Source organism: Aristolochia californica, unplaced genomic scaffold (genome assembly GCF_029961685.1).
Source record: "Aristolochia californica isolate CCGP_79_NKW_82.1479 unplaced genomic scaffold, dmAriCali1.0.hap1 SCAF_15, whole genome shotgun sequence".
NCBI classification, from domain to species: domain Eukaryota; kingdom Viridiplantae; phylum Streptophyta; class Magnoliopsida; order Piperales; family Aristolochiaceae; genus Aristolochia; species Aristolochia californica.
Window position 1 is genome coordinate 18,029,551 of NW_027181826.1, and position 23,135 is coordinate 18,052,685.

A 23,135-nucleotide genomic window follows, 5' to 3' on the forward strand; every position below is an offset into this window, starting at 1 on the left:
ATGTTTACCAGAGCCAAACAACCCACTTTTTTCCAATGCTTCAAAATCACAGATACATTTTCGAATTATCTCTCTCAGCATTTGTGCACTTCCATTTTGGATGTTCAACTTTTTTTCAAATCCAAACTTGTCCCACTTTTCTCGTAAACAAAACGATCACAACAAAATGAAAATTTTAGAGTTCATGTATCCAAAAAAATTGGAAAACTACAGTAAATGTTAGTGAAGAAAATTATTTCACGCACTAAAAATGAACTCCACAGTTTTGTTATCCATGTTTGGGAAATTCCACTAGTACAACCCCTAATAGCTTGGTGGAATTTTATAAGAAAGAGATTTCTAATTATCCTAACATGTTTTAAATGTGGTGGATATGGATGCCAGAAACATGTTGAAGATGCAAATGACCTAATGATCAAAAAATTTCGAGTAGAAAAAAAAATGAATTCTCAAGTTAGCGTGTGGTTGGATATTTACCAGATGCAAATGACCTACTTTTTGCCTATCCTTCAAAATCACTTATACTTTTTGGAATTATCTCACTCAGCATTTGTGCATTTCCATTTTGGATGTTCAATTTTTTTTCAAATCTAAACTTGTCCCACTTTTCTCATAAACAAAACAATCACCTAAAAAAAAAATTTAGAGTTCATGTATGCAAAAAACATTTGAAAACTACAATAAATTTAAGTGAAGAAAATTATTTCACGCAATAAAAATGAACTCCAAACTTTTGTTATCCATGTTTGGGAAATTTCACTAGTACAACCACTAATAGCTTGGTGGAATTTTATAAGAAAGAGATTTCTAATTGATCCTAACATGTTTTAATTGTGGTGGATATGGATGCCAGAAACATGTTGAAGATGCAAATCACCTAATAATCCAAAAATTTCAAGCTGTCGAAAAAAATTAAATTCTCAAGTAAACGTGTGGTTGGATATTTACCTAAGCCAAAAAACCCACTTTTTTCCTATCCTATAAAATCACAAATACTTTTTGGAATTATCTCTCTCAGCATTTGTGCATTTCCATTTTGGACGTTCAATTTTTTTTCAAATCCAAACTTCTCCCACTTTTCTCGTAAACAAAATGATCACCTCAAAATAAATATTTTAGAGTTCATGTATGCAAATAAATTTGAAAACTATAATAAATGTACGTGAAGAAATTTATTTCACGTACTAAAAATGAACTCCAAAGTTTTGTTATCCATGTTTAGGAAATTCCACTAGTACCCTAATAGCTTGGTGGAATTTTATAAGAAAGAGATTTCTAATTGATCCTAACATGTTTTAAATGAGGTGGATATGCATGCCAGAACCATGTTGAAGATGCAAATGACCTAATGTTCCAAAAAGTTCAAGGAGTAGAAAAAAAATAAATTCTCAAGTTAACATGTGGTTGGATATTTACCAGAGCCAAACAATCCACTTTTTGCCTATCCTTCAAAATCACATATACTTTTTGGAATTGTCACTCTCAGCATTTGTGCATTTCCATTTTGGACGTTCAAATTTTTTTCAAATCCAAACCTATCCACTTTCTTGTACAGAAAATGATCACAACAAAATGAAAATTTTAGACTTCATGGATGAGAAAAAATTTGAAAACTATAATAAATCTAAGTGAAGAAAATTATTTCACTCACTAAAAATGAACTCCAAAGATTTGTTATCCATGTTAGTGATATTCCGCTAGTACAACACCTAATAGCTTGGTGGAATTTAATAAGAAAGAGATTTCTAATTGATCATAACATGTTTTAAATGTGGTGGATATGCATGCCAAAAACATGTTGAAGATGCAAATGACCTAATGATCAAAAAATTTCAACGGGTAGAAAAAACTTAAATTCTCAAGTTAATTTGTAGGTTGATATTTACCAGAGCCAAACAACCCACTTTTTGCCTACCCTTCAAAATCTCAGAAACTTTTTGGAATTATCTCTCTCAGCATTTGTGCATTTCCATTTTGCACGTTCAATTTTTTTTCAAATCCAAACTTGTCCCACTTTTCTCGTAAACAAAACGATCACAACAAAATGATAATTTTAGAGTTCATGTATGCAAAAAAATTTGAAAACTGTAATAAATGTAAGTGAAGAAAATTATTTCACGCACTAAAAATGAACGCCAAAGTTTTGTTATCCATGTTTGGGAAATTCCACTAGAACAATCCCTAATAGCTAGGTAGAATTTTAAAGAAAGATATTTTTAAAACATCCTGAATTGTTTTAAATGTGGTGGGTATGCATGCCAGAACATGTTGAAGATGCAAATGACCTTATGATCCAAAAATTTCAAGGAGAAGAAAAAAATTAAATTCTCAAGTTAATGAGTGGTTGGATATTTACCAGAGCCAAACAACCCACTTTTTGCCAATCCTTAAAAATAACAGATACTTTTTGGAATTATCTCTCTTAGCTTTTGTGCATTTCCATTTGGACGTTCTATTTTTTTCAAATCCAAACTTGTCCCTCTTTTTTCGTAAACAAAACTATCACAAAAAAATAAAAATTTTACAGTTCATGTGTGCAAAAAAATTTGTCAACTATAATAAATGTAAGAGAAGAAAATTATTTCATGCACTAAAAATGAACTCTAAAGTTTTGTTATCCTTGTTTGGGAAATTCCACTAGTACAACCCCTAATAGCTTGGTGTAATTTTATAAGAAAGAGATTTCTAATTGATCCTAACATGTTTTAAATGTGGTAAATATGCATGCCAGAAACATGTTGAAGATGCAAATGAACTAATGATCCAAAAATTTCAAGGAGTAGAAAAAAATTAAATTCTCAAGTTAACGTGTGGTTTGATATTTACCGTAGCCAAACAACCCACTTTTTGCCTATCCTTCAAAATCACTGATACTTTTTGGAATTATCTCTCTCAGCATTTGTGCATTTCCATTTTGGATGTTCAATTTTTTTTCAAACCAAACTTTTCCCACTCATCTCCTCAACAAAACGATCACAACAAAATGAAAATTTTACAGTTCACAAATCCAAAAAAATTTGAAAACTATAATAAATGTAAGTGAAGAAAATTTTTTCACGCACTAAAAATGAACTTCAAAGTTTTGTTATCCATGTTTGGGAAATTCCACTAGTAGAACCCCTAATTGCTTGGTGGAATTTTGTAAGAAAGAGATTTCTAATTGATCCTAACATGTTTTAATTGTGGTGGATATGCATGCCAGAAACATGTTGAAGAAGCAAATGACCTAATGATCCTAAAATTTCGAGTAGAAAAAAATTAATTTCTCATTTTAATGTGTGGTTGCATATTTACCAGAGCCAAACAACCCACTTTTTGCCTACCCTTCAAAATCACATATACTTTTTGGAATGATCTCCCTCAGCATTTATGCATTTCCATTTTGAACGTTCAAATTTGTTTTCAAATCCAAACTTGTCCCACTTTTCTCGAAAACAAAACGATCACAACAAAATAAAATTTTTAGAGTTCATATATGCAAAAAAATTTGAAAACTACAACAAATGTAAGTGAAGAAAATTATTTCACGCACTAAAAATGAACGCCAAAGTTTTGTTATCCATTTTTATGAAATTCCACTAGTACAACCCCTAATAGCTTGTTGGAATTTTATAAGAAAGAGATTTCTAATTGACCCTAACATGTTTTAAATGTGGTGGATATGCGTGACATAAACATGTCGAATATGCAAACGACCTAATGACCCAAAAATTTCAAGGAGAAGAAAAAAATTAAACTCTCAAGTTAATGTGTGGTTGGATGTTTACCAGAGCCAAACAACCCACTTTTTTCCTATCCTTCAAAATCACAGATACATTTTCGAATTATCTCTCTCAGCATTTTTGCATTTCCATTTTGGATGGTCAACTTTTTTTCAAATCCAAACTTGTCCCACTTTTCTCATAAACAAAACGATCACAACAAGTTGAAAATTTTAGAGTTCACGTATCAAAAAAATTTTGAAAACTTAAATAAATGTAACTGTAGAAAATTATTTCTCGCACTAAAAATGAACTCCAAAGTTTTGTTATCCATGTTTGGGAAATTCCACTAGTACAACTCCTAATAGCTTGGTGGAATTTTATAAGAAAGAGATTTCTAATTGATCCTAACATGTTTAAAATGTGGTGGATATGGATGCAAGAAACATGTTGAAGATGCAAATGACCTAATGATCCAAAAATTTCGAGTACAAAAAAACATGAATTCTCAAGTTAGCGTGTGGTTGGATACTTACCAGATCCAAATGACCCAATTTTTTCCTATCCTTCAAAATCATAGATACTTTATTGAATTATCTCTCTTAGCATTTGGGCATTTCCAATTTGGATATTCAATTAATTTTCATATCCAAACTTGTCCCACTTTTCTCGTAAACAAAAAGATCACCTCAAAATGAAAATTTTAGAGTTCATGTAAGCAAAAAAATTTGAAAACTACAATAAATGTAAGTGAATAAATTCATTTCACGCACTAAAAATGAACTCCAAATTTTTGTTGTCCATGTTTAGTAATTCCACTAGTACCCTAATAGCTTGGTGGAATTTTATAAGAAAGAGAATTCTAATTGATCCTCACATGTTTTATTTGTGGTGGATATGCATGCCAGAAACATGTTGAAGATGCAAATGAACTAATGATCCAAAATTTTCAAGGAGTAGAGAAAATTAAATTCTCAAGTTAACATGTCGTTGGATATTTACCAGAGCCAAACAACCCACTTTTTGCCTATCCTTCAAAATCACATATACTTTTTGGGATTATCCATCTCAGCATTTGTGAATTTCCATTTTCGACGTTCAATTCTTTTTCAAATCCAAACTTGTCCCATTTTTCTCGTACACAAAACGATCACAAAAAAAATGAAAATATTAGACTTCATGTTGAGAAAAAATTTGAAAACTATAATAAATATAAGTGAAGAAAATTATTTCACGCACTAAAAATGAACTCCAAAGTTTTGTTTCCATGTTTGGGAAATTCCACTAGTACAACCCCTAATAGCTTGGTGGAATTTTATAAGAAAGAGAATTCTAATTGATCCCAACATGTTTTAAATGTGGTGGATATGCATGCCAGAAACTTGTTGAAGATGCAAATGACCTAATGATCCAAAAATTTCGAGTAGAAAAAAATTAAATTTTCAAGTTAAGGTGTGGTTGAATATTTACCACAGCCAAACAACCCACTTTTTGCCTACCCTTCAAAATCACAGAAACTTTTTGGAATTATCTCTCTCAGCATTTGTGCATTTCCATTTTGGACGTTCAATTTTTTTTCAAATCCTAACTTGTCCCACTTATCTCGTAAACAAAACAATCACAAGAAAATGAAAATTTTAGACTTCATGTATGCAAAAAAATTTGAAAACTATAACAAATGTAAGTGAACAAAATTATTTCACGCACCAAAAATGAACGCCAAAGTTTTGTTATCCATGTTTGGGAAATTCCACTAGAACAACCCCTAATAGATTGGTTGAGTTTTATAAGAAAGAGATTTTTAAAATATCCTAAATTGTTTTAAATGTGGTGGGTATGCATGCCAGAAACAAGTTGAAGATGCAAATGACCTTATGATACAAAAATTTCAAGGTGTAGAAAAAAATTAAATTCTCAAGTTAACGTGTGGTTGGATATTTACCAAAGCCAAACAACCCACTTTTTGCCTATCCTTCAAAATAATAGATACTTTTTGGAATTATCTCTCTCAGCATTTGTGCATTTCCATTTTGAACATTCAATTTTTTTTCAAATCTTAACTTGTCCCACTTTTCTTGTAAAAAAAACTATCGCAAAAAAATAAATATTTTAGAGTTCATGTATGCAAAAAAATTTGTAAACTATAATAAATGTAAGTGAAGAAAATTATTTCAAGCACTAAAAATGAAGTCCAAAGTTTTGTTATCCCTGTTTGGGAAATTCCACTAGTACAACCCCCAATAGCTTGGTGTAATTTTATAAGACAAAATTTCTAATTGACCCTAACATATTTTAAATGTGGTAAATATGCATGTCGTAAACATGTTGAAGATGCAAAGGACCTAATGATCCAAAATTTTCAAGGAGTAGAAAAAAATTAAATTCTCAAGTTAACGTGTGGTTTGATATTTACCGTAGCCAAACAACCCACTTTTTGCCTATCCTTCAAAATCACTGATACTTTTTGGAATTATCTCTCTCAGCATTTGTGCATTTCCATTTTGGTTGTTCAATTTTTTTTTTCAAATCCAAAATTGTCCCACTTTTCTCGTTAACAAAACGATCACAACAAAATGAAAATTTTAGAGTTCATGTATGCAAAAAAATTTGAAAACTATAATAAATATAAGTGAAGATAATTATTTCACGCACTAAAAATGAACTCCAAAGTTTTGTTATCCATCTTTGGGAAATTCCACTAGTACAACCCTTAATAGCTTGGTGGAATTTTATAAGAAAAAGATTTCAAATTGATCCTAACATGTTTTAAATGTGGTGGATATGCATGCCATAAACATGTTGAAGATGCAAATGACCTAATGATCCAAAAATTTCCAGGAGTAGAAAAAATTTCAATTCCCAATTTAATGTGTGGTTGTACATTTACCAAAGCCAAACAACCCACTTTTTGCCTGTCCTTCAAAATCATAGATACTTTTTGGAATTATCTCTCTCCGCATTTGTGCATTTCCATTTTGGATGTTCAATTTTTTTTTCAAATCCAAATTTGTCCCACTTTTCTCGTAAACAAAATGATCACAACAGAATGAAAATTTAAGATTTCATGTTTGCAAAAAAATTTTAAAACTATAATAAATGTAGGTGAGGAAAATTATTTCACACACTAAAAATGAACTCCAATGTTTGGTTATCCATGTTTGGGAAATTCCACTAGTACAACCACTAATACCTTGGTGGAATTTTATGAGAAAGAGATTTCTAATTGATCCTAACATGTTTTAAATGTGGTGGAGATGCATGCCAGAAACATGTTGAAGATGCAAATGACCAAATGATCCAAAAATATCAAGGAGTAGAAAAAATTTAAATTCTCAAGATAATGTGTGGTTGGATATTTACCAGAGCCAAACAACCCACTTTTTTCCAATTCTTCAAAATCACAGATTCTTTTTGGAATTTTCTCTCTCAGCATTTGTGCATTTCCATTTTGGATGTTCAATTTTTTTTCAAATCCAAACTTGTCCCACTTTTCTCATAAACAAAACGATCACAACAAAATGAAAATTTTAGAGTTCATGTATGCAAAAAAATTTGAAAACTATAATAAATGTTACTGAAGAAAATTATTTCACGCACTAAAAATGAACTCCAAAGTTTTGTTTACTTTGTTTGGGAAATGACACTAGTGCAACCCCTAATAGCTTGGTGAAATTTTATAAGAAAGAGATTGATATTTGATCCTAACAAGTTTTAAATGTGGTGGATATGCATGCCAGAAATATGTTGAAGATGCAAATGACCTAATGATCCAAAAATTTCTTGGAGTAGAAAAAAATTAAATTCTCAAGTTAACCTGTGGTTGGATATTTACAAGAGCCAAACTACCCACTTTTTGCCTATCGTTCAAAATCATAGATACTTTTTGGAATTATCTCTCTCAGCAGTTGTACATTTCCATTTTGGATGTTCAATTTCTTTTTCAAATCCAAACTTCTCCTACTTTTCTCGTTAGCAAAATGATCACAACAAAATGAAAATTTTAGAGTTCACTTTTGCAAAAAAAATTCAAAACTACGATAAAGTTAGTAAAGGAAATTATTTCATGCACTAAAATGAACTCCAAAGTTTTGTTATCCATGTTTGGGAAATTCCACTAGTACAACCAATAATAGTTTGGTGGAATTTTATAAGAAAGATATTTCTAATTGATCTTAACATGTTTTAAATGTGGTGGATATGCATGCCAAAAACATGTAAAAGATGCAAAGAGCCTAATGATCCAAAAATTTCAAGGAGTAGAAAAAAATTAAATTCTCAAGTTAACGTGTGGTTGGATATTTACCAGAGCCAAACAACCCACTTTTTGCCTATCCTTCAAAATCACAAATACTTTTTGGAATTATCTCTCTCAGCATTTGTGCATTTCCTTTTTGGATGTTCAATTTTTTTTCAAATCCAAATTTGTGCCACATTTCTCGTAAAAAAAAATGAAAACTATCTTAAATGTAAGAAAAGAAAATAATTTCACGGTCTACAAATGAACTTCAATTTTTTGTTATCCATGTTTGGGAAATTCCACTAGTACTACCCCATGTAGCTCGGTGGAAATATATAAGAAAGAGATTTCTAACTGATCCTAACATGTTTTAAATGTGGTGGATATGCATGCCAGAAACATCTTGATGAAGCTAAATCACCTAATGTTCCAAAAATTTCAGGGATTAGAAAAAAAATAAATTCTCAAGTTAACGTGTGGTTGGATATTTCCCTGGGCCAAACAACCCACTTTTTTCCTGTCCTTCAAAATCACAGATACTTCTTGAAATTATCTTTCTCATTATTTGTGCATTTCCATTTTGGATGTTCAAGTTTTTTTTCAAATCCAAACCCTTGCCACGTTTCTCGTAAACAAAACGATCACAACAAAATGAAAATTTTAGAGTTCATGTTTGCAAAAAAATTATAAAACTATAATAAATGTAAGTGAAGAAAAAATTTTCACGCACTAAAAATGAACTCCAAAGTTTTGTTATCCATGTTTGGGAAATTCTACTAGTACAAACCCTAATAGCTTGGTGGAATTTTAAAAGAAAGAGATTTTCAATTTATCCTAACATGTTTTAAATGTTGTGGATATGCATGCAAGAAACATGTTGAAGATGCAAATGACCTAATGATCCAAAAATTTCGAGTACAAAAAAATTAAATTCTCAAGTTAAAGTCTGGTTGGATAATTACCAGAGCCAAACAACCCACTTTTTGCCTATCCTTCAAAATCACAGATACTTTTTGGAATTATCTCTCTCAGCATTTCTGCATTTCCATTTTGGATGTTCAATATTTTTTTAAAATCCAAACTTTTCCCTCTTTGCTCGTAAACAAAACGATCACAACAAAATAAAAATTTTAGAGATCATGGATGACAAAAAAATTTGAAAACTATAATAAATGTAGAGAATAAAATTATTTCACGCAATAAAAATGAACACCATAGTTTTTTTATCCACCCCTAATAGCTTGGTGAAATTTTATATGAAAAAGATTTCTAATTGATCCTAACATGTTTTAAATGTGGTGGATATGCATGCCTCAAACATGTTGAAGATGCAAATGACCTAAAGTTCCAAAAATTTCCACGAGTAGAAAAAAATTAAATTCTCAAGTTAACGTGTGGTTGGATATTTACCAAGGCCAAACAACCCATATTTTGCCTATCCTTTTAAATCACAGATACTTTTTGGAATTACCTCTCTAAGCATTTGTGCATTTCCATTTTGGATGTTCAAGTTTTTTTTCAAATCCAAACCCTTCCCACTTTTCTCGTAAACAAAACGATCACAACAAAATGAAAATTTTAGAGTTCATGTTTGCAAAAAAATTATAAAACTATAATAAATGTAAGTGAAGAAAAAATTTTCACGCAGTAAAAATGAACTCCAAAGTTTTGTTATCCATGTTTGGGAAATTCCACTAGTACAACCCCTAATAGCTTGGTGGAATTTTATAAGAAATAGATTTTTAATTATCCTAACATGTTTTTAATGTTGTGGATATGCATGCTAGAAACAATGTGAAGATGCAAATGACCTAATGAACCAAATATTTCAAGGAGTAGAAGAAAATTAAATTCTCAAGATAACGTGTGGTTGGATATTTCCCAGGGCCAAACAACCCATATTTTGCCTATCCTTTTAAATCACAGATACTTTTTGGAATTATCTCTCTAAGCATTTGTGCTTTTCCATTTTGGATGTTCAATTTTTTTTTCAAATCCAAACCCTTCCCACTTTTCTCGTAAACAAAACGATCACAACAAAATGAAAATTTTAGAGTTCATGTATGCAAAAAAGTTTGAAAACTATAATAAATGTAAGGAAGAAAATTATTTCACGCACTAAAAATGAACACCAAAGTTTTGTTATCCATGTTTGGGAAATTCCACTAATACAACCCCTAATAGCTTGGTGGAATTTTATAAGAAAGAAATTTCTAATTGATCCTAACATATTTTAAATGTGGTGGATATGCATGCCAGAAACATGTTGAAGATCCAAATGACCTAATGATCCAAAAATTTCAAGGACAAAAAAAAATTAAATTCTCTAGTTAACGTGTGGTTGGATATTTACTAGAGCCAAACAGCCCACTTTTTGCCTATCCTTCAAAATCACAGATACCTTTTGGAATTATCTCTCTCTACATTTGTGCATTTCCATTTTGGATGTTCAATTTTTTTTCAAATTCCAACTTGTCCCACTTTTCTTGTAAACAAAACGATCACTACAAAATGAAAATTTTAGAGATCATTTTTTGTAAAAAAAAATGAAAACTATAATAAATGTATGAGAAGAAAATTATTTCACGCACTAAAAATGAACTCCAAAGTTTTGTTATGCATGTTTGGGAAATTCCACTAGTACAATCCCCAATAGCATGGTGGAATTTTGTAAGAAAAAGATTTCTAATTGACCCTAACATGTTTGAAATGTGGTGGATATGCATGCCAGAAATATGTTGAATATGCAAAGGACCTAATATTCCAAAAATTTCAAGGAGTAGAAAGAAATTAAAATCTCAAGTTAACGTGTGGTTGCATATTTACCAGAGCCAAACAACCCACTTTTTGCCTATCCTTCAAAATCACAGATATCGTTTCGAATTATCTCTCTCAACAATTTTCCATTTCCATTTTGGATGTTCGATTCTTTTTCAAATCTAAACTTTGTCCCACTTTTTCGTAAAGACAACGATCACAACAAAATAAAATATTTAGACAACGATCACAACAAAATAAAAAATTTAGAGTTCATGTATGCAAAAAAATTTGAAAACTATAATAAATTTTAAGTGAAGAAAATTATTTCACGCACTAAAAATGAACTCCAAAGTTTTTTTATCCATGTTTAGGAAATTCCACAAGTACAACCCCTAATAGCTTGGTGGAATTTTGTAAGAAAGAGAATTCTAATGGATCTTGACTTGTTTTAAATGTGGTGGATTTGCATGCCAGAAACATGTTGCAGATGCAAATGACCTAATGATCCAAAAATTTCAAGGAGTAGAAAAAAATTAAATTCTCAAGTTCACGTGTGGTTGGATATTTACCAAACCCAAACAACCCAGTCTTTTCCTATCCTTCAAAATCACAAATACGTTTTGGAATTATCTCTCTCAGCATTTGTGCATTTCCATTTTGGATCTTCAATTTTTTTTCAAATCAGAACTCGTCCCACTTTTCTCGCAAACAAAATGATCACAACAAAATGAAAATTATAGAGTTCATGTTTGCAAAAAAATTTGAAAACTATAACAAATGTAAGTGAAGAAAATTATTTCACGCACTAAATATGAACTCCAAAGTTTTGTTCTCCATGTAAGGGAAATTCCACAAGTACAACCACTAATAGCATGGTGGAATTTTATAAGAAAGAGATTTCTAATTGATCCTAACATGTTTTAAATGTGGTGGATATGCATGCCAGAAACGTGTTGAACATGCAAATAACCTAATGATCCAAAAATTTCAAGGAGAAGAAAAAATTAAATTCTCAAGTTAACGAGTGGTTGGATATTTACTAGAGCCAAACAACCCACTTTTTGCCTATCCTTCAAAATCACAGATACTTTTTGGAATTATATCTCTCCGCATTTGTGCATTTCCATTTTGGATGTTCAATTTTTTTTCAAATCCCAACTTGTCCCACTTTTCTCGTAAACAAAACGATCATTACAAAATGAAAATTTTAGAGTTCATTTTTGTAAAAAAATTTGAAAACTATAATAAATGTAAGTCAAGAAAATTATTTCACGCTCTAAAATCAAAGTTTTGTTATCCATGTTTGGGAAATTCCACTAGTACAACCCCTAATAGCATGGTGGAATTTTGTAAGAAAGAGATTTCTAATTGATACTAACATGTTTCAAATGTGGTGGATATGCATGCCAGAAACATGTTGAAGATGCAAAGGACCTAATGATCCAAAAATTTCAAGGAGTAGAAAGAAATTAAATTCTCAAGTTAACGTGTGGTTGGATATTTACCTGAGCCAAACAACCCACTTTTTGCCTATCCTTCAAAATCACAGATATCATTTCGAATTATCTCTCTCAGCATTTTTCCATTTCCATTTTGGATGTTCGATTCTTTTTCAAATCTAAACTTGTCCCACTTTTTCGTAAAGAAAATGATCACAACAAAATAAAAATTTTATGAGTTCATGTATGCAAAAAAATTTGAAAACTATAATAAATTTAAGTGAAGAAAATTATTTCACGCACTAAAAATGAACTCCAAAGTTTTGTTATCCATGTTTAGCAAATTCCACAAGTACAACCCCTAATAGCTTGGTGGAATTTTGTAAGAAAGAGATTTCTTATTGATCTTAACATGTTTTAAATGTGGTGGATTTGCATGCACGAAACATGTTGCAGATGCAAATGACCTAATGATCCAAAAATTTTGAGTAGAAAAAAATAAAATTATCAAGTTAACGTGTGGTTGGATATTTACCGAACCCAAACAACCCACTTTTTGCCTATCCTTCAAAATCACAAATACTTTTTGGAATTATCTCTCTCAATATCTGTGCATTTCCATTTTGGGTCTTCAATTTTTTTTCAAATCCAAACTCGTCCACTTTTCTCGCAAACAAAATGTTCACAACAAAATGAAAATATTAGAGTTCATGTATGCAAAAGCTTGGTGGAATTTATAAGAAAGAGATTTCTAATTGATCCTAACATGTTTTAAATGTGGTGGTTATGCATGCCAGAAACATGTTGAAGATGGAAATGACCTAATGATCCAAAAATTTAAAGGAGTAGAAAAAAATTATATTCACAAGTTAACATGTGGTTGGATATTCACTAGAGCCAAACAACCCACTTTTTCCCTATCCTTCAAAATCACAAATACTTTTTGGAATTATCTCTCTCAGCATTTGTAAATTTCCATTTTGGACATTCAATTTTTTTTCAAATCCAAACTTCTCCCACTTTTATCGTACACAAAACGATCACAACAAAATGAAAATTTTAGATTTCATGTATGAGAAAAAATTTGAAAACTATAATAAATATAAGTGAAGAAATTTATTTCACGCACTAAAAATGAACGCCAAAGTTTTGTTATCCATATTCTGGAAATTCGACTAGAACAACCCCTAATAGCTTGGTAGAATTTTATAAGAAAGAGATTTTTAAAATATACTAAATTGTTTTAAATGTGGCGAGTATGCATGCCAAAAACATGTTGTAGAGGCAAATGACCTTATAATCCAAAAATTTCAAGGAGTAGAAAAAACTTAAATTCTCAAGTTAACGTGTGGTTGGATGTTGAACAAAGCCAAACAACCCACTTTTTGCCTATCCTTCAAAATAATAGATACTTTTTGGAATTATCTCTCTCAGCATTTGTGCATTTCCATTTTGGACGTTAAATTTTTTTTCAAATCCAAACTTGTTCAACTTTTCTCGTAAAGAAAACTATCACAAAAAAATGAAAATTATAGAGTTCACGAATGCAAAAAAATTGTAAACTGTAATAAATGTAAGTGAAGAAAATTATTTCTTCCACTAAAAAAGAACTTCAAAGTTTTGTTATCCATGTTTGGGAAATTCCACTAGTACAACCCCTAATAGCTTGGTGGAATTTTGCAAAAAAGAGATTTCTAATTGATCCTAACATGTTTCAAATGTGGTGGATATGCATGCCAGAAACATGTTGAAGATGCAAAAGACCTATTGATCCTAAAATTTCGAGTAGAAAAAAATTAAATTCTCATGTTAATGTGTGATTGCATATTTACCAGAGCCAACCAACCCACTTTTTGCGTACCCTTCAAAATCACAGACACTTTTTGGAATGATCTCCCTCAGCATTTATGCATTTCCATTTTGAACGTTCAATTTTTTTTTCAAATCCAAACTTGTCCCACTTTTCTCGTAAAAAAAACGATCACAACAAAATGAAAATTTTAGAGTTCATGTAAGCAAAAAAATTTTAAAACTACAACAAATGTAGGGGACGAAAATTATTTCACGCACTAAAAATGAACGCCAAAGTTTTATTATCCATTTTTTTGAAATTCCACTAGTACAACCCCTAATAGCTTGGTGGAATTTTATAACAAAGAGATTTCTAATTGATCCTAACATGGTTTAAAGGTGGTGGATATGCGTGACAGAAACATGTCATAGATGCAAATGACCTAATGATCCAAAAATTTCAAGGAGTAGAAAAAAATTAAACTCTCAAGTTAACATGTGGTTGGATGTTTACCAGAGCCAAACAACCAACTTTTTTCCTATCCTTCAAAATCACATATACAATTTCGAATTATCTCTCTCAGCATTTGTGCATTTCCATTTTGGATGTTCAACCCTTTTTCAAATCCAAACTTGTCCCACTTTTCTCGTAAACAAAATGATCACAACAAAATGAAAATTATAGAGTTCACGTATCCAAAAAAATTTGAAAACTATAATAAATGTAAGTGAAGAAAATTATTTCTTGCACTAAAAATGAACTCCAAAGTTTTGTTATCCATGTTTGTGAAATTCCACTAGTACAACCCCTACTAGCCTAGTGGAATTTTATAAGAAAGAGATTTCTAATTGATTCTAACATGATTAAAATGTGGAGGATAAGCATGCCAGAAACATGTTGAAGATTGAAATGACCTAATGATCCAAAAATTTCAAGGAGTAGAAAAAAATTAAATTTTCAAGTTAACATGGGGTTGGATATTTACCATTGCCAAACAATCCATTTTTTACCTACCCTTCAAAATCACATAAACTTTTTGGAATTATCTCTCTTAGCATTTGTGCATTTCCATTTTGGACGTTCAATTTTTTTTCAAATCCAAACTTGTCCCACTTTTCTCATAAACCAAACGATCACAACAAAATGAAAATTTCAGAGTTCATGTGTGCATAAAATTTTGAAAACTGTAATAAATGTAAGTGAAGAAAATTATTTCATGCACTAAAAATGAACGCCAAAGTTTTGTTATCCATGTTTTGGAAATTCCACTAGAACAACCCCTAATAGCTTGGTAGAATGTTATAAGAAAGAGATTTTTAAAATATCCTAAATTATTTTAAATGTGGCGGGTATGCATGCCAAAAACATGTTGTAGAGGCAAATGACCTTATGATCCAAAAATTTCAAGGAGTAGAAAAAAAATAAATTCTCAAGTTAACGTGCGGTTGGATATTTACCAGAGCCAAACAACCCACTTTTTGCCTATCCTTCAAAATAATAGATACTTTTTGGAATTATCTCTCTCAGCATTTGTGCATTTCCATTTTGGACGTTAAGTTTTTTTTCAAATCCAAACTTGTTCCACTTTTCTCGTAAAGAAAACTATCACAAAAAAATGAAAATTATAGTGTTCATGAATGCAAAAAAAATTGTAAACTATAATAAATGTAAGTGAAAAAAATTATTTCTTCCACTAAAAAAGAACTTCTAAGTTTTGTTATCCATGTTTGGGAAATTCCACTACTACAACCCCTAATAGCTTGGTGGAATTTTGGAAGAAAGAGATTTCTAATTGATCCTAACTTTTTTCAAATGTGGTGGATATGCATGGCTGAAACATGTTGAAGATGCAAAAGACCTATTGATCCTAAAATTTCGAGTAGAAAAAAATTAAATTCTCATGTTAACGTGTGGCTGCATATTTACCAGAGCCAAACAACCCACTTTTTGCCTACCCTTCAAAATCAAAGACACTTTTTGGAATGATCTCCTTCATCATTTATGCATTTCCATTTTGAACGTATAATTTTTTTTTCAAATCCAAACGTGTCCCACTTTTCTCGTAAACAAAACGATCACAACAAAATGAATATTTTAGAGTTCATGTATGCAAAAAAAATTTAAAACTACAACAAATGTAAGGGAAGAAAATTATTTCACGCACTAAAAATGAACGCCAAAGTTTTGTTATCCATTTTTTGGAAATTCCACTAGTACAACCCCTAATAGCTTGCTGGAATTTTATAAGAAAGAGATTTCTAATCGATCCTAACATGCTTTAAAGGTGGTGGATATGCGTGACAAAAACATGTCGAAGATGCAAATGACCTAATGATCCAAAAATTTCAATGAGTAGAAAAAAATTAAACTCTCAAGTTAACGTGAGGTTGGATGTTTACCAGAGCCAAACAACCCACTTTTTTCCTATCCTTCAAAATCACAGATACATTTTCGAATTATCTCTCTCAGCATTTGTGCATTTCCATTTTGGATGTTCAACTTTTTTTCAAATCCAAACTTGTCCCACTTTTCTTGTAAACAAAATGATCACAACAAAATGAAAATTATAGAGTTCACGTATCCAAAAAAATTTAAAAACTATAATAAGTGTAACTGAAGAAAATTATTTCATGCACTAAAAATGAACTCCAAAATTTTGTTATCCATGTTTGGGAAATTCTACTAGTACAACCCCTAATAGCTTGGTGGAATTTTACAAGAAAGAGAGTTCTAATTGATCCTAACATGTTTTAAATGTGGTGGATATGGATGCCAGAAACATGTTGAAGACGCAAATGACCTAATGTTCCAAAAATTTCAAGGAGTAGAAAAAAAAATGAATTCTCAAGTTATCGTGTGTTTGGATATTTACCAGATCCAAATGACCCACTTTTTACCTATCCTTCAAAATCACATATAGTTTTTGGAATATTCTCTCTGAGCATTTGTGCATTTCCATTTTGGATGTCCAATTTTTTTTCAAATCAAAACTTGTACCATTTCTTGTTCACAAAACGACCACCTTAAAATGAAAATTTTAGAGTTCATGTATGCAAAAAAATTTAAAAACTATATTAAATTTAAGTGAAGAAAATTATTTAACGCACTAAAAATGAACTCCAAAGTTTTGTTATCCATGTTTGGGAAATTCCACTAGTACAACCACTAATAGCTTGGTGGAATTTTATAAGTAAGATATTTCTAATTGATCCTACCATGTTTTAAATGTGGTGGATATGGATGCCAAAAACATGTTCAAGAAGGAAATGACCTAATGATCGAAAAATTTCAAGGAGTAGAAAAAAATTAAATTCTCAAGTTAACATGTGGTTGGATATTTACCAGAGCCAAACAACCCACATTTTGCCTATCCTTCAAAATCACCGATACTTTTTGGAATTATCTCTCTCAGCATTTGTGCATTTCCATTTTGGACGTTCAATTTTTTTTCAAATCCAAACTTGTCCCACTTTCCTCGTACACAAAATTATCAGAACAAAATAAAAATTTTAGACTTCATGTATGAGAAAAAATTTTAAAACTATAATAATTGTAAGTGAAGAAAATTATTTCACGCACTAAAAATGAACTCCAAAGTTTTGTTATCCATGTTTGTGAAATTCCACTAGTACAACCCCTAATATCTTGGTGGAATTTCATAAGAAAGAGATTTCAAATTGATCCTAACATCTTTTAAATATGGTGGATATGCATGCCAGAAACATGTTGAAGATGCAAATGACCTAATGATCCAAAAATTTCAAGGAGTAGAAAAAATTAAATTCTCAAGTTAACGTTTGGTTGGATATTTACCATAGCCAAACAACCCACTTTTTGCCTACCCTTCAAAATCACAGAAACTTTTTGGAATTATCTCTCTCAGCATTTGTAAATTTTCATTTTGGACGTTCAATTTTTTTTCAAATCCAAACTTGTCCCACTTTTCTCGTAAACAAAACGATCACAACAAAATGAAAATTTTAGAGTTCATGTATGCAAAAAAAATTGTAAACTATAATAAATGTAAGTGAAGAAAATTATTTCATGCACTAAAAATGAAAGCCAAAGTTTTGTTATCCATGTTTGGGAAATTCCACTAGAACAACCCTTAATAGCTTGATAGAATTTTATAAGAAAGAGATTTTTCAAATATCCTAAATTGTTTTAAATGTGGTGGGTATGCATGCCAAAAACATGTTGATGATGCAAATAACCTTATGATCCAAAAATTTCAAGGAGTAGAAAAAAATTAAATTCTCAAGTTAACCTGTGGTTGGATATTTACCAGAGCCAAACAACCCACTTTTTGCCAATACTTCAAAATAACAGATTCCTTTTTGAATTATCTCTTTCAGCATTTGTGCATTTCCATTTTGGACGTTAATTTTTTTTTCAAATCCAAACTTGTCCCACTTTTCACGTAAACAAAACTATCACAAAAAAAAAAAAAATTTAGAGTTGATGTGTGCAAAAAATTTGAAAACTGTAATAAATGTAAGTGACGAAAATTATTTCACTCTCTAAAAATGAACGCCAAAGTTTTGTTATCCATGTTTTGGAAATTCCACTAGAACAACCCCTAATAGCTTGGTAGAATTTTATAAGAAAGACATTTTTAAAATATCCTAAATTGTTTTAAATGTGGTGGGTATGCATGCTAGAAACACGTTAAAGATGCAAATGACCTTATGATCCAAAAATTTCAAGGAGTAGAAAAAAATTAAATTCTCAAGTTAACGTGTGGTTGGATATTTACCAGAGCCAAACAACCCACTTTTTTCCTATCCTTCAAAATAATAGATATTTTTTGGAATTATCTCTCTCAGCATTCGTGCATTTCCATTTTGGACGTTCAAATTTTCTTCAAATCCAAACTTGTCCCACTTTTCTCGTAAAAAAAACTATCACAAAAAAAAAAAAAATTTAGAGTTCATGTCTGCAAAAATATTTGTAAACTATAATAAATTTATGGGAAGAAAATTATTTCATGATCTAAAAATGTACTCCAAAGTTTTGTTATCCATGTTTGGGAAATTCCACTAGTACAACCCCTAATAGCTTTATGTAATTTTATAAGAGAGAGATTTCTAATTGATCCTAACATGTTTTAAATGTGGTAGATATGCATACTGGAAACATGTTGAAGATGCAAATGACCTAATGATCCATAAATTTCAAGGAGTAGAAAAAAAATTAAACTCTCAAGTTAAAGTGTGGTTTGATATTTACCGTAGCCAAACAACCAACTTTTTGCCTATCCTTCAAAATAACAGAAACTTTTTGGAATTATCTCTCTCAGCATTTGTGCATTTCCATTTTGGACGTTAAATTTTATTTCAAATCCAAACTTGTCCCACTTTTCTCGTAAACAAAACTATCACAAAAAAATGAAAATTTTAGAGTTCGTGTATGCAAAAAATTTGAAAACTATAATAAATGTAAGTGAAGAAAATTATTTCAGGCACTAAAAATGAACGCCAAAGTTTTGTTATCCATGTTTGGGAAATTCCACTAGAACAACCCCTAATAGCTTGGTAGAATTTTATAAGAAAGAGATTTTTAAAATATCCAAAATATTTTTAAATGTGGTGGGTATGCATTCCAGAAACAAGTTGAAGATGCAAATGACCTTATGATCCAAATATTTCGAGTAGAAAAAAATTAAATTCTCAAGTTAACATGTGGTAGGAGATTTACCAGAGCCAAACAACACACTTTTTGCCAATCCTTCAAAATAACAGAAACTTTTTGGAATTATCTCTCTTAGAATTTGTGCATTTCCATTTTGGACGTTAAATTTTTTTTCAAATCCAAACTTGTCCCACTTTTCTCGTAAACAAAACTATCACAAAAAAAATGAAAATTTTAGAGTTCATGTATGCAAAAAATTTGAAAACTATAATAAATGTAAGTGAAGAAATTTATTTCAGGCACTAAAAATGAACGCCAAAGTTTTGTTATCCATGTTTGGGAAATTCCACTAGAACAACCCCTAATAGGTTGGTAGAATTTTATAAGAAAGTGATTTTTAAAATATACAAAATATTTTTAGATGTGGTGGGTATGCATTCCAGAAACAAGTTGAAGATGCAAATGACCTTATGATCCAAAAATTTCAAGGAGTAGAAAAAAATTAAATTCTCAAGTTAACGTGTGGTTGGATATTTACCAGAGCCAAACAACACACTTTTTGCCAATCCATCAAAATAACAGATACTTTTTGGAATTATCTCTCTCAGCATTTGTGCATTTCCATTTTGGACGTTAAATTTTTTTTCAAATCCAAACATGTCCCCCTTTTCTCGTAAACAAAACTATCACAAAAAAAAGAAAATTTTAGAGTTCATGTATGCAAAAAATTTGAAAACTATAATAAATGTAAGTGAAGAAAATTATTTCACGCACTAAAAATGAACGCCAAAGTTTTGTTATCCATGTTTGGGAAATTCCACTAGAATTACCCCTAATAGCTTGGTAGAATTTTACAAAAAAGAGATTTTTAAAATATCCAAAATATTTTTAAATGTGGTGGGTGTGCATTCCAGAGACAAGTTGAAGATGCAAATGATCTTATGATCCAAAAATTTCAAGGAGTAGAAAAAAATTAAATTCTCAAATAAAAGTGTGGTTGGATATTTACCAGAGCCAAACAACCCACTTTTTTCCTATGCTTCAAAATCACAGATACATTTTCGAATTATCTCTCTCAGCATTTGTGCATTTCCATTTTGGATGTTCAATTTTTTTTTCAAATCCAAACTTGTCCCACTTTTTTTGTAAAGAAAATGATCATCACAAAATGAAAATTTTAGAGTTCATGCATGCAAAAAAAATTGAAAACTATAATAAATGTATGTGACAAAAATTATTTCACGCACTAAAAATGAACTGCAAAGTTTTTTTATCCATGTTTGGGAAATTCCACTAGTACAACCCCAAATAGCTTGGTGGGATTTTGTAAGAAAGAGATTCTAATTTATCCTAACATGTTTAAAATGTGGTGGATATGCATGCCAGAAACATGTTGAAGATGCAAATGACCTAATGATCCAAAATTTCGAGTGGAAAAAAATTAAATTCTGAAGCTAACATGTGGTTGGATATTTACATGAGCCAAACAACCTACTTTTTGCCTATCCTTAAAAATCACAGTGATTTTTTGAATTATCTCTCAGTATTTGTGCATTTCCATTTTGGATGTTTAATTTTTTTTCAAATCCAAACTTCTCCCATTTTTCTCGAAAACTAAATGATCACAACAAAATGAAAATTTTAGAGTTCATGTGTGCATAAAATTAGAAAACTATAATAAACGTAAGTGAAGAAAATTATTTCACGCACTCAAAATGAACTCCAAAGTTTTGTTATACATGTTTCGGAAATTCCACTAGTACAACCCCTAATAGCTTGGTGGAATTTTATAAGAAAGAAATTTCTAATTGATCCTAACATATTTTAAATGTGGTGGATATGCATGCCGGAAACATGTTGAAGATGGAAATGACCTAATGATCCAAAAATTTCAAGGAATAGAAAAAAATTAAATTCTCAAGTTAAAGTGTGGTGGGATATTTACCGAAGCCAAACAACCCACTTTTTGCCTATCCTTCAAAATCATAGATACTTTTTGGAACTATCTCTCTCAGCATTTGTGCATTTCCTTTTTGGAAGTTCAATTTTTTTTCAAATCCAAACTTGTCCCACTTTTCTCCTACACAAAACGATCACAACAAAATGAAAATTTTAGAGTTCAAGTTTGCAAAATAAATTGAAAACTATAATAAAAGTAAGAGAAAATTTATTTCACGCACTAAAAATGAACTCCAATGTATTGTTATCCATCTTTGGGAAATTCCACTAGTACAACCCCTAATAGCCTCTTCGAATCTTATAAGAAAGAGATTTCTAATTGATCCTAACATGTTTTAAATGTGGCTGATATGCATGCCAAAAACATGTTGAAGATGCAAATGAGCTAATGATCCAAAAATTTCAAGGAGTAGAAAAAATTTAAATTCTTAAATTAATGTGTGGTTGGATATTTACCGGAGCCAAACAACCCACTTTTTGCCTTTCCTTCAAAATTATTGATACTTTTTGGAATTATCTCTCTCCGCATTTGTGCATTTCAATTTTGAATGTCAAATTTTTTTTTCAAATCCAAACTTGTCCCACTTTTCTCGTAATCAAAATGATCACAACAAAATGATAATTTTAGAGTTCATGTTTTGCAAAAAAAATTGAAAACTATAATAAATGTAAGTGAGGAAAATTATTTCACGCACTAAATATGAACTCCAATGTTTGGTTACCCATGTTTGGGAAATTCCACTTGTACAAGCACTAATAGCATGGTGGAATTTGATGAGAAAGAGGTTTCTAATTGATCCTAACATGTTTTAAATGTGGTGGATATGCATGCCAGAAACAAGTTGAAGATGCAAATGACCAAATGATCCAAATATTTCAAGGAGTAAAAAAAAATTAAATTCTCAAGTTAATGTGTGGTTGGATATTTACCAGAGCCAAACAACCCACTTTTTGTCTATCCTTCAAAATCACAGATACTTTTTGGAATTATCACTATCAGCATTTGTGCATTTCCATTTTGGATGTTAAATTTTTTTTCAAATCCAAACTGTTCCCACTTTTCTCGTAAACAAAACAATCACAACAAAATGAAAATTTTAGAGTTCATGTTTGCAAAAAAATTTGAAAACTATAATAAATGTAAGTGAAGAAAATTATTTCACGCACTAAAAATAAACTCCAAAGTTTTGTTATCCATGTTTGGGAAATTCCACTACTACAACCCCTGATAGCATGGTGGAATTTTATAAGAAAGAGATTTCTAATTGAACCTAACTTGTTTTAGATGTGGTGGATATGCATGCCAAAAACATGTTGCAGATGCAAATGACGTAATGATCCAAAATTTTCAAGGAGTAGAAAAAAATTAAATTCTCAAGCTAACGAGTTGTAGGATATTTACCAGATCCAAACAACACACTTTTTGCCTATCCTTCAAAATCACAGATACTTTTTTGAATTATCTCTCTGTGCATTTTTGCTATTCCATTTTGGATCTTCATTTTTTTTTTTAAATCCAAACTTATCCCACTTTTCTCCTAAAGAAAACGATCACAAAAAAATGAAAATTTTAGAGTTCATGTATGCTAAGAAATTTGAAAACTATAATAAATGTA